Raw genomic sequence first — 11,618 nt, forward strand, 5'->3', positions numbered from 1 at the left:
GTAACGTACTCCTGGGCGTCACCAAACCCAGACTCATCCACCAGAGAGTTGTAGTCCATCACTGCACAGAACATGTCTCCTCTATATTCCTAGTGGTGACGGCTTTACACTGCTCCATCCAATGCTCGGCATTGTGCTTGGTGATGTACGGCTCGGCATTGGGCTTGGTTATGTAAGGCTGCATGCAGCTACTTGGCCATGAAACTCCCAGTGGGCGCAGTTGTAAGATGGAGGTTGAGTTCCTACCCCAGAAGACACCAAATGTGTTCCTAACTTTATATGTGTGATGTGATATGATGTTGGTAATATAGGTTGCCCGGCAGTTGCGACTACATAGGATTAGCCTATGGAAGAGAAACTAGTGCTGAGGGGGAGACAGTCTCCATCTTAGACTCCATCAGTTGGGGAACGACCAGCGTTGAGTGAGGATGTATGGGCCCGTCAGGTCATTTTGCTCGCATTGTTTGAGTGACTCATGGAGGCTGCAACGTTTGCATCGAACAAGAGTAGCGTGAGAAACTTATGGACACATGGAGGGTATTTGTAACCCAAAAAGAAAACCGGTTGAAAAATCTAGGACTGGTTGAAGGTCGTAGCACCCCTTGTGGGTAGGGACTGGAGTTGCACACAATACAAGTATACAGTCCTGTCTGGAATGTGATCTAGATTGTCTGGTGGCTTTAAAGGCAAACTATCATGACATAATGACCTTTAGTGTAAATGATATTTTTATGCTTTTTTATTTTAATATAAAAAACATATCATAATCTGAAATTAAAAGTAAAAAGTGAGTCCTCTGCAGTTTTCACACCGTTAAGTACAGCTTTTTTTTTAGACTGTAACTTCCTGTTGTTTCAGGCAATCCACATATACATTTGCAGCAATGAACAGACTTCAAACCTAGCTCTTGTACTGAAGCATCTAATGAGCGCGTGAAAAGATCATTGTAAGTGATGACTTTGTCATTAGGGATGTAATGGCAGAGTCAGGGGATGTCTGCGGCGTGATGATGTCACTGTGTCATGCCACCAAAGTCCACAGCAAGACTGGATAGAAGAGGAGACAGAGGCTGTGGAGGACAAGGAGTATGGATTACATGAGTATAACATTTTATTTTTTTGAGGATCCATTATACTGTGTAGGGGGCTGTGAGGTGGACCTTCATACTATATAGTGGTCTGTGAGGTAGACCATTATACTATATAGTGGTCTGTGAGGTGGACCTTCATATTATATAGTGGGCTGTGAGGTGGACCTTCATACTATATAGTGGTCTGTGAGGTAGACCATCATACTATATAGTGGTCTGTGAGGTGGACCTTCATACTATATAGTGGGCTGTGAGGTGGACCTTCATACTATATAGTGGTCTGTGAGGTAGACCATCATACTATATAGTGGTCTGTGAGGTAGACCTTCATACTATATAGTGGGCTGTGAAGTGGACCATCATATAGCAGTGATGGCGAACCTATGGCACGCGTGCCACCAGGGGCATGCAGAGCCCATTCTGCTGGCACGCGTGCTGTCGCCTGATCCTGCCGGTTTGATCTGCTAGTGCAGTCGCGCCGGCAGATCAAAACTGTGTTGGAGCGGAGGAGACATTTCTCCTTGCTCTGACAGTCCCCCTCCCCCAGGCTGCAGGTGTGTTGCCTAGGAGACGGAGGAGCGTCAGTGAGTGGCGCCGGCGTAATGAGGTCTTCTGGACACATGGGAACTGAGGACCCAGCGGCGCGCAGCGGGGGAGCATGTGCAGGAAGGTAAGTTGTGTGTTGCTTTTTTTTTTTATAACTCTTGTGTGGCTGTGCCAAGGTGGGGATGGGGGGGAGCACGCCAGCATGGGGTGGCGGTGGGGGAACGCACATTCCAGCATGGGGTGGCGGTGGGGGAATATACATGCCAGCATGGGGTGGGAGTGGAGGAACGCACATGCCAGCATGGGGTGGCGGTAGGGGAACGCACATGCCAGCATGGGGTGGAGGTGGGGGAACGCACATGCCAGCATGGGGTGGGGGTGGGGCAACGCACTTGCCAGCATGGGGTGGGGGAAGGGGAACGCACATGCCAGCATGGGGTGGGGGTGGGGGAACGCACTTGCCAGAATGGGGTGGGGGAGGGGGAACACACATGCCAGCATGGGGTGGGGGTGGGGGAACGCACATGCCGGCGTGGGGGAACGCACATGCCAGCATGGGGTGGGGGAACGCACATGCCAGCATGGGGTGGGGGAGGGGGAACACACATGCCAGCATGGGGTGGGGGAACACGCATGCCAGCATGGGGGGGGAACACGCATGCCAGCATGGGGGGGACACGCATGCCAGCATGGGGGGGGACACGCATGCCAGCATGGGGGGGGGAACACGCATGCCAGCATGGGGGGGAGGGGGAACACACATGCCAGCATGGGGTGGGGAACACGCATGCCAGCATGGGGTGGGGAACACGCATGCCAGCATGGGGTGGGGAACACGCATGCCAGCATGGGGGGGGAACACGCATGCCAGCATGGGGGGGGAACACGCATGCCAGCATGGGGGGGGGGACACACATGGGGGGGGGAACACGAATATACATGCCAGCATGGGGTGGGAGTGGAGGAACGCACATGCCAGCATGGAGTGGCGGTAGGGGAACGCACATGCCAGCATGGGGTGGAGGTGGGGGAACGCACATGCCAGCATGGGGTGGGGGTGGGGCAACGCACTTGCCAGAATGGGGTGGGGGAGGGGGAACGCACATGCCAGCATGGGGTGGGGGTGGGGGAACGCACATGCCAGCATGGGGTGGGGGTGGGGCAACGCACTTGCCAGCATGGGGTGGGGGAGGGGGGACGCACATGCCAGCATGGGGTGGGGGAGGGGGAACGCACATGCCAGCATGGGGTGGGGGAGGGGGAACACACATGCCAGCATGGGGTGGGAAAACATGCATGCCAGGATGGGGAAAACATGCATACCAGGATGGAGGAAACATACATGCCAGGATGGAGGAAACATGCATGTGTGACGCCCTGGGCAAGCCAGGGGTCACAGGTCATAACACCACACACCCCACATTCCCTGCAGGAACACCTAGGTCAGACCAGAAACCCTTGTTGCCTTCCTCCAGGGGCTGATGTCCACACCAGGGGGTGGGCCAGGCGGTTGGCTTCGCCCACCGAGGAGTTCACAGCCCTGGAGGCGGGAAAACCAGGCAGATTAGCTTGAGAGTTGAAAGTGTGAGGAGTAAACAGTGAAGTGGAAGGAGGAAAAGTAGAGAAAGAGAAAAGTGACAGCAAGAAGCCTGAAGTTGGTCCGGGTGTGTGCCCCGGACTGAGACAGCAAGGTTGGCAGACGGCGGTGACTGTCTGCAGGAGAGATTGCTCGGAGGTTGCCGAAAGGACCGTGGACGGGTGGTGACCCGGCGGTACCGGAGCGGTATACAAAGAACAGTCAGCACCAGGGCAGGGGCCTTTCGGATCCCGGCAAGGCTAGGAGTCGCCATAATTTGCCAAATCCGTCAGTGAAGGGGACCACTAGGTCTCCCAACAACCAAGTCCCGATTGAAGGCAACCGTCCAACCGTGAAGGGGAGACACCGCCACCGCCAAGGCACCAGTTTCCCAGGGCCAGCCCCTGCGGGCAAGAGAGAGGCTCCTCCGGCCATATCCAAGTCGGGGAGCTGGTTACCGGTGGGAATCCATCGCTACCAAAAGGACTTTACATAGGTGCAGGGAAGAGACTGTCACCGCTAACTGCAGGGAACATCAGCACCGTAGCCGTCCAAGGGACCCGTCCAACCAGCCATTTGTTTACTGAGAACTTTGTCATCATCCTTTGGCTGAGTGAGTACCTCCGTGCCGTGCGGCACAGCGCTGCCCCTGCACCTCCACAGGCCCCATAACCCGCCTATCCACCATCCCAACTCCATCACTGGGCCCCGGGACCACCAATCCCCTACCCACGGAGGGGCAAATCAACAACTGGCTGCTCCATACCACCACTCCCGGGATCCCCAGCCAGAGCAGCGGTGGTGTCCACACAATCACCACAACCGTGGGTGGCGTCACGGACAATAAACTATCCCCACAACTAAACCCCTTTCACTCACGGGCGAGGAGCGCCGCTCGAGTCCCCGGGATCCGGCCCATCGCTCGAGCCACCGAGCAGCAGCAGGCCGCGGCAGCAACGGCAGTCGGACCCGAGCAGTGGGAGAGCGCAGCGTCCCCTCCTCCGCCCGCGACACATGCCAGGATGGAGGAAACATACATGCCAGGATGGGGGAAACATGCATGCCAGGATGGAGTAAACATACATGCCAGGATGGGGAAAACATACATGCCAGGATGGAGGAAACATACATGCCAGGATGGAGGAAACATACATGCCAGGATGGGGAAAACATGTATGCCAGGATGGAGGAAACATACATGCCAGGATGGAGGAAACATACATGCCAGGATGGAGGAAACATGCATGCCAGGATGGGGACACATGCATGCCAGGATGGGGACACATGCATGCCAGGATGGAGGAAACATGCATGCCAGGATGGAGGAAACATGCATGCCAGGATGGAGGAAACATGCATGCCAGGATGGAGGAAACATGCATGCCAGGATGGGGAAACATGCATGCCAGGATGGAGGAAACATGCATGCCAGGATGGGGAAAACATGCATGCCAGGATGGGGAAAACATGCATACCAGGATGGGGAAAACATGCATACCAGGATGGAGGAAACATATATGCCAGGATGGAGGAAACATGCATGCCAGGATGGAGGAAACATGCATGCCAGGATGGAGTAAACATACATGCCAGGATGGGGAAAACATACATGCCAGGATGGAGGAAACATACATGCCAGGATGGAGGAAACATGCATGCCAGGATGGGGACACATGCATGCCAGGATGGAGGAAACATGCATGCCAGGATGGAGGAAACATGCATGCCAGGATGGGGAAAACATGCATGCCAGGATGGGGAAAACATGAATGCCAGGATGGAGGAAACATGCATGCCAGGATGGAGGAAACATGCATGCCAGGATGGAGGAAACATGCATGCCAGGATGGGGAAAACATGCCACAATAGGGTACATTTACCAGGAAGGGGTATATGCTAGGAATGGGGACATTTACCTGGATGGAGGTAAATTAACCAGGATGGAGGACATTTACCAGGAATGGGGTACATGCCGGGATGGGGGAACATTTACAAGGATGGGCAATATGTCAGGATGGGGTACATTTACCAGCATGGGGGAACATGCCAGAATGGGGTACATTTACCAGGATGAAGGACATTTACCAGGATGAGGTACATTTACCAGGATGGGGCCATGATGGGGACAAATATACCAGAATGTAGGAAATAGATATCAGGATGGGGGATGTTTACCAGGAAGTGGCCCAGGAAGGCGGACATAACTACACAATGAAAGGGGAGGGGAGCCACTCGTACGTCTTTATGGGATTTCAAGATGTTCAGACTTTGAAATGTAGATGTGTATTACAGGGTGACATCTGATTGCATTCCAGGCTAAAATCTCTGTCTAATATGCTACAACCTTTTCCATAAAGATCAATCTAACTGCTGTGTCTGGAAAGGGCAGGGGCCCCTGCTGAAGAGAAGACGGCAAAGGTAAGATTAAAATCAATTATTTACATAATAGGATTGGTTGGCACTTCAGAAAAAAAATTGGGTTTAGGGCTACAGTTTGGGCACTCGGCCTGAAAAGGTTCGCCATGACTGCTATATAGGGTTCTGTGAGGTGGACCATCATACTCTATAGGGTTCTGTGAGGTGGGCCATCATACTATATAGTGGGCTGTGAGGTGAGCCATCATACAATATAGGATTCTGTGAGGTGGACTATCATACTATATAGAGTTCTGTGAGGTGTACCATCATATTATATAGTGGGCTAAGAGGTGGACCATCATACTATATAGTAGGCTCTGTGAGGTTGGCAATCATACTATGTAAGGTTCTGTGAGGTGGACCATCATATTATATAGGGACCACCAGACTGTATTGGGGGCTGTCGGGAGAGCATTATAGTGTGTACAGTGGCTGTGGGGGACCAACATACCGTGTGGGGGTCCTTTTTTATAAGGGGCCATGGGGGAGCAATCATACTATGTGGAGGTCTATGGTGGCTATTATACTGTCTGGGGTCTTTAGACACTAAACATACTGTGTACGGTGGTAATGGGGACATAATCCTATATGGGGACTGTGGTGGACATCAAACTGTGTGGGGATCACAATTATAAGGGGTCAAGAGGTGAGCAGTATTTAAGGAGGCACAGGTTAATTCTTATACGGCAGCCAAGTTATGGTTTCTGTAGAGGCTGCAGAATGTGAGGCGAGTCCTGGAAAAATAGTAAAGATGTCTGTGTGTTACATTTTACAGAGACGAATTATGGACAGAAGAAGTGGTCATAACGATCTGGACCAAAGGAAAAGGGAAAATGAGCTACAACAAACAGCAAGAATGTCGCTGGTGAGAACCTGCACAGTGCACACATACCGGTATATGGTCTGCAGGGCACCTAGGCGAGAGCGGATATTACCTTCTATATTGTCACTATATGGGGGGACCAGTGGTTCTGGTTAATGGGGTTGTCCAGGCTTGTCTGCAGGCACTCTGTGGACCTGTATGCTTTCAAATGCCAGGGCTGAATTTCAGTCCCAGTCCATACATGGCTGTATATAATAATTAATTGGATCTTAAGACGTCTTTATGTTCTTAGTTGGGGATGATTTCATTTTTGCAAGCCAATATTCTGATAGCTGTCAAGGAATGTCTGACATTTCAACAGAGAGGCCATGACTTGTTATTTATCCTTGGAGATATCCTACCACATATACAGTATTCTGATAAGAAAAAAAATATTTGAGAGATGAGGCAGACAGATTTTAGACTCTATGGGATTGATTCATTATTGTGGTTTTTTTGTATTATTGAGTTTTTGGTGTTTTGCGTCATATTTATATTCAATTATTTTCAAAATATAGTGATAAATGTTATATTTTTCTTGAATATGACTTTCTCATAGTCCTTTTTTTTATTTTTTAGACGGATACTGGACTCCACAGCCAATTTTTCCTTCACTTCACTTAAAAAGTCGCTTATTTTCTGATTTATCTGATATCTGGAGAATAGGAGGTGGAAAAATGAAGAGGAATTATGGTAAATGCGGAGATGACGCCGATCAAGACTTTTCTTCTCCTGACTGATCGTTTTATTTATGTCCCTCAATTCTTGTGTTATTACATGACAATTCAATTTTGAGAAATGTCCAAATATTATCACATAAAGCAACAGCTTTGTTTTGAGAACTAAATTGACCATGAAATTTGTATATTGGATAATTGTATCGCGTAATTGACACTTGTCCGACTTCTTCGGCCATCATTGGCTCATGCTGCATTTCCTTTGATATTTTGACCTGTAAATTATGTAATGCTTCTAAATGATTTATGTTTTTGAAAATCACCTTTTAACATTGCTGTAAAATTTTACAAAAGTTACTTTTAAGAATAATTATTATAAGCCTATATTTTGCTGTTCAGCCTGATAAGTTGTTACAATCATTGATCACGTGATAAGAATTCCTCGGAGCGATCCACTTGTTAGTTTGCATGCAGTTGTCATGATTTTGCCTTTGATTTATAATTGCAATCAATCGTGCCAAGTTTAAGAAAAAAACTGTTTTATTTATTATGTTTTTTCCATTATTACTTTGTCAGTGATTTTGTTGCAATATATATATATAATATAATATTTTTTTATTTTATTTATTTATTTATTTTTTTCCCAATATTGCATTTTATGCCTTAAATTAAATATGGTCTGTACGTTTCCCAAAAAATTGCTTATTCTGTGACACCGCCTATTTTAAAAAATAAATAGTTATTGAAATAATAATAAAAAAAAAACAATTACAGAAGTATATTTGGTTTGTTTATTGTGCACATTTGCTAAAATAATGAGGCATTTTCAAGAAGGATTTATAAGTAAATAAATTGCAGGAGCAGAGATAGAAAATTGATTTATTTAGGGCCTTCTTTCCTTTTTGTTCTAGTTTTTGTGAAAAAAAAATGAATAAAAACGAGACTGCAAAACTGTATAATATAATGACAATCACAAAGCAGATGCCTTCCTTGTGTTTCCATTTGAAACAGGAACACAGCAGATTCTAGTTCCATTGCTCTGTTCTATTCTAGAAGAAACCGACATATCAAATATCCAACAAGACCTGTAAACAGGGCGTCATATGATATTTGATTGATTGGGGAAGAGATAATGAAAAATTAACAATACTTTTTAATGTTGAGATGAGTACTCAATTTTCATGGCATGCAATCATAGCCCTTGTCATAACACTACCCATAGCCCTTTTTTATTGAAGATATCCCTAAACCTAGCAGTTCCGCTATCCATATTCAGAACAACAAGCCAAGACCTAGCCCAAACCCTCTCTCACCATAGCCCTATGTAACTATAGTTCTATCCCTAACCTTAGTCCTCAGAACAGCCATATTCCTAAGTCTTTTTCTAACCTTATCCTTCACTATAGTTGTATAGTCCAAACTGTATCCTTCAGCATAGCACTATCCTTAAGCCTATTTTTAATCTTAGTCGTAACTCTATCCAAAGCATATCATATCCCTAACAAATCTACCAAGCTATCATACCATTACTAATCAATTCTTCCCCTATCCCTAACCACAGTCTTAGGGTACTGTCTCACTAAACGAAGTACCAGCGATTCCGACCACGATACGACTGGTGCGTCCCTACATGGTCGCTGCTGAGCTGTCAATCAGGCAGCTCTCACCAGCGACCAGCCACCAGCACTCGTGTAACGATGCTGCACTTGGTAACCAGGGCAAATATCGGGTAACTAAGCAAAGCGCTTTGCTTGGTTACCCGATATTTACCCTGGTTTCCAGCATACACCGCTTAGCGCTGGCTCCCTGCACACGTAGCCAGGGTACACATCAGGTTACTAAGCAAAGCGCTTTGCTTAGTTACCCGATATTTACTCTGGCTACGTGTGCAGGGAGCCAGCGCTAAGTGGTGTACACTGGTAACCAGGGTAAATATCGGGTAACCAAGCAAAGCGCTTTGCTTAGTTACCCGATGTTTACCCTGGTTACCAGCGTACGCTGGTTACACAGAGTCGGTGCTCGTTGGTCTCCCGCCGTCAAACACGCCGATGTGTGCTGCACAGCAGGAGACCAACGAGCAAAAAATGAACCAGAACAGTGTGTAATGATCAGCGATTTCACAGCAGGGGCCAGATCGCTGCTTAGTGTCACACACAGCGAGATCGCTAATGAGGTCACTGGTATGTCACAAAACCTGTGACTCAGCAGCGATCTCGCTATGTGAGAAGTACCCCTAAACCATATCGCTATTACTCACCATTGCCCTATATCTTATCCTAACCCTATTCTTGGCAATATCCCCTATCACTAAGACTGTTCTTAATCCTTTGTCTCATTCTATCCTTCACATTAGCACTGACTCTAATCATTGCCCTAAACCTATCCCTAACCATATCCCAAAACATACAATTAACCCTATCACTAATCTTAACCCTATCCCTAACCCTAATTTTAACTATCTCTAATCCTCACCATAACCTAATCCTAACCCTGTCATTTACCATAGCCCTATTCTTAACTGTAACAATATCCCAATCCTTATTCCTCCCCATAGTCGTATCCCTAAGGCCGGTTTCAGACGTCCATGTTTAATCAGGTACAAGCCACACGCATGGTTACGGTCATACGTGTGTCTCACGCGTATGTCACACGTGTGACATCTGTGTTTGTATACGTGTGACATGTACCAGAGAAAACTCGGGTCTTTTTTTTTTTCCAAAGATTTTCTGTATTTACCTGTATCCAGTGCTGTTTTCTTCGGCTCTGCTGTCTCCTGTTTCTGACCGCTGCTTATTATATTCATTGATAATTCACTGCACTGTGGAGCTGAAAGGCAGAGCATCGCTGAGGACAGCACTGCGGGCAGATGTGAGTATTCAGCAAGCAGTGTGTGGGCAGTAACGTCCAGGAGGTTATTTGAGTTCCCAATGAACTCCTGATGATATCCTGATGACACCCCAGCGACACCCTCGCTACAGTGGGTGTCAGGATGGTGATTTCACGGGTTCATCAGAGTTGATTGGAAACTGATGACCTCCTGGAAGTCACCGCACACACATGGCTTGTTTGCTGAATACTCACCTGTCACCGGCGATGGCGATGCTGTCCTCCGGGATGCTGTCCCCAGCGATGCTGTCACCGCAACTCTCCGGCTTCCAGGTCCTCACCACACACACACATACTGCTGGATGCAATGCTGTCCTTGGTGATGTGGTCCCTGGCACTGATGTCCCCAGCGATGCTCCGGCTTCCAGGTCCTCAGTGCAGTGAATATTCACTGAGTATAATGAGTGGGGGTCAGCAGCAGGAGGCAGAAGAGAAGAAGAAAACAGCGCTGAATACAGATAAATATAGAAAACCTTTTTATTTAAAAGACCTGTGTTTTCTCTGGAACGTGTCCCACTGATCGCATCAGTGTGCTATCCGTGTGACACCCGTGCTGCTGGAGGAAAAATGGACATGTGCGCGTGCGGGGCCACGAGGGGTCACATGGTTCATGTGAAAACACGGCCGTGTGAGTACTAGTATAGAATAACATGGGTACGTGTGGCATCCGTGTTAAAAACTGATGTCACACGCACCTGAAACACGAACGTCTGAAACCAGCCTAACCCTAATCCAGGGGTAGAAATTGGCAACAAAGGGCCCCTGTTCTGTTTAGAACTTGTGTTTTCCGGTCAGACCCCACCTATGTGAACGCACATTTACATTTACATTCTTATTAGAAGCAATATTATAAAATGGGCAGATGATAATACATCATACACATATACAAGGTTCAAACAGGCACAGAATCATATAAGAATCACATACACACAATGGCGTACTTGTCAGTTTGCAGCAATGCAGGCTATGGCTCCCAGCTCAAGCTCCTGTTTGGGGGCCCTACAGTGTGAGTTTGAGTCCTGGGACAGATCATGTTTCTAACAAAGGATGAAAATTAACTAAATATGAAATCATCTTTTGAGTATAAAGGGGACATTTCCCCCAACGTCCGGAACTGAAGAAGGAGAAGTTACAGAGGTGGAAGAATTATCGCAGCTTCTGAGAGACCTACAGTGCGTCTGCTCCAATACTGGTCTCCTGCCCTCATCATATTCCTTTATTCTAAGGGGTACTTCTCACATAGCGAGATCGCTGCTGAGTCACGGTTTTTGTGACACAGCAGTGACCTCATTAGCGATCTCGCTGTGTGTGACACTGAGCAGCGATCTGGCCTCTGCTGTGAAATCGCTGATCGTTACACACAGTGCTGGTTCGTTTTATTATTGTTGCTCTCCCGCTGATAAGCACACATCGCTGTGTGTGACAGTGAGAGAGCAACAATCCTGAATGTGCAGGGAGCAGGAACCGGCGTCTGACAGCCTGCGGTAAGCTGTAACTAAGGTAAACATCGGGTAACGAAGGTGGTTACCCGATATTTACCTTCGTTACCAGCCTCCGCAGCTC

The 11,618-nt window shown here is 47.8% G+C and overlaps 1 protein-coding gene across 1 annotated transcript in view; it reads left to right on the top strand.

Annotated features, from left to right (window-relative positions):
* The window catches only part of LOC142258174 (methyltransferase-like protein 25B), an 89,362-nt gene extending 81,681 nt beyond the window's left edge, over window positions 1–7,681 (top strand). Inside the window, exons 10-12 of the transcript XR_012727719.1 lie at window positions 859–946; window positions 6,406–6,495; window positions 7,072–7,681. The gene's annotated coding sequence lies outside the window, so the exon portion shown is untranslated. The remainder of the gene's footprint in view (window positions 1–858; window positions 947–6,405; window positions 6,496–7,071) is intronic.
* The last annotated feature ends 3,937 nt before the right edge of the window (window positions 7,682–11,618 follow it).

Source organism: Anomaloglossus baeobatrachus, chromosome 12, assembly GCF_048569485.1.
Source record: "Anomaloglossus baeobatrachus isolate aAnoBae1 chromosome 12, aAnoBae1.hap1, whole genome shotgun sequence".
In the NCBI taxonomy this organism is placed as follows: domain Eukaryota; kingdom Metazoa; phylum Chordata; class Amphibia; order Anura; family Aromobatidae; genus Anomaloglossus; species Anomaloglossus baeobatrachus.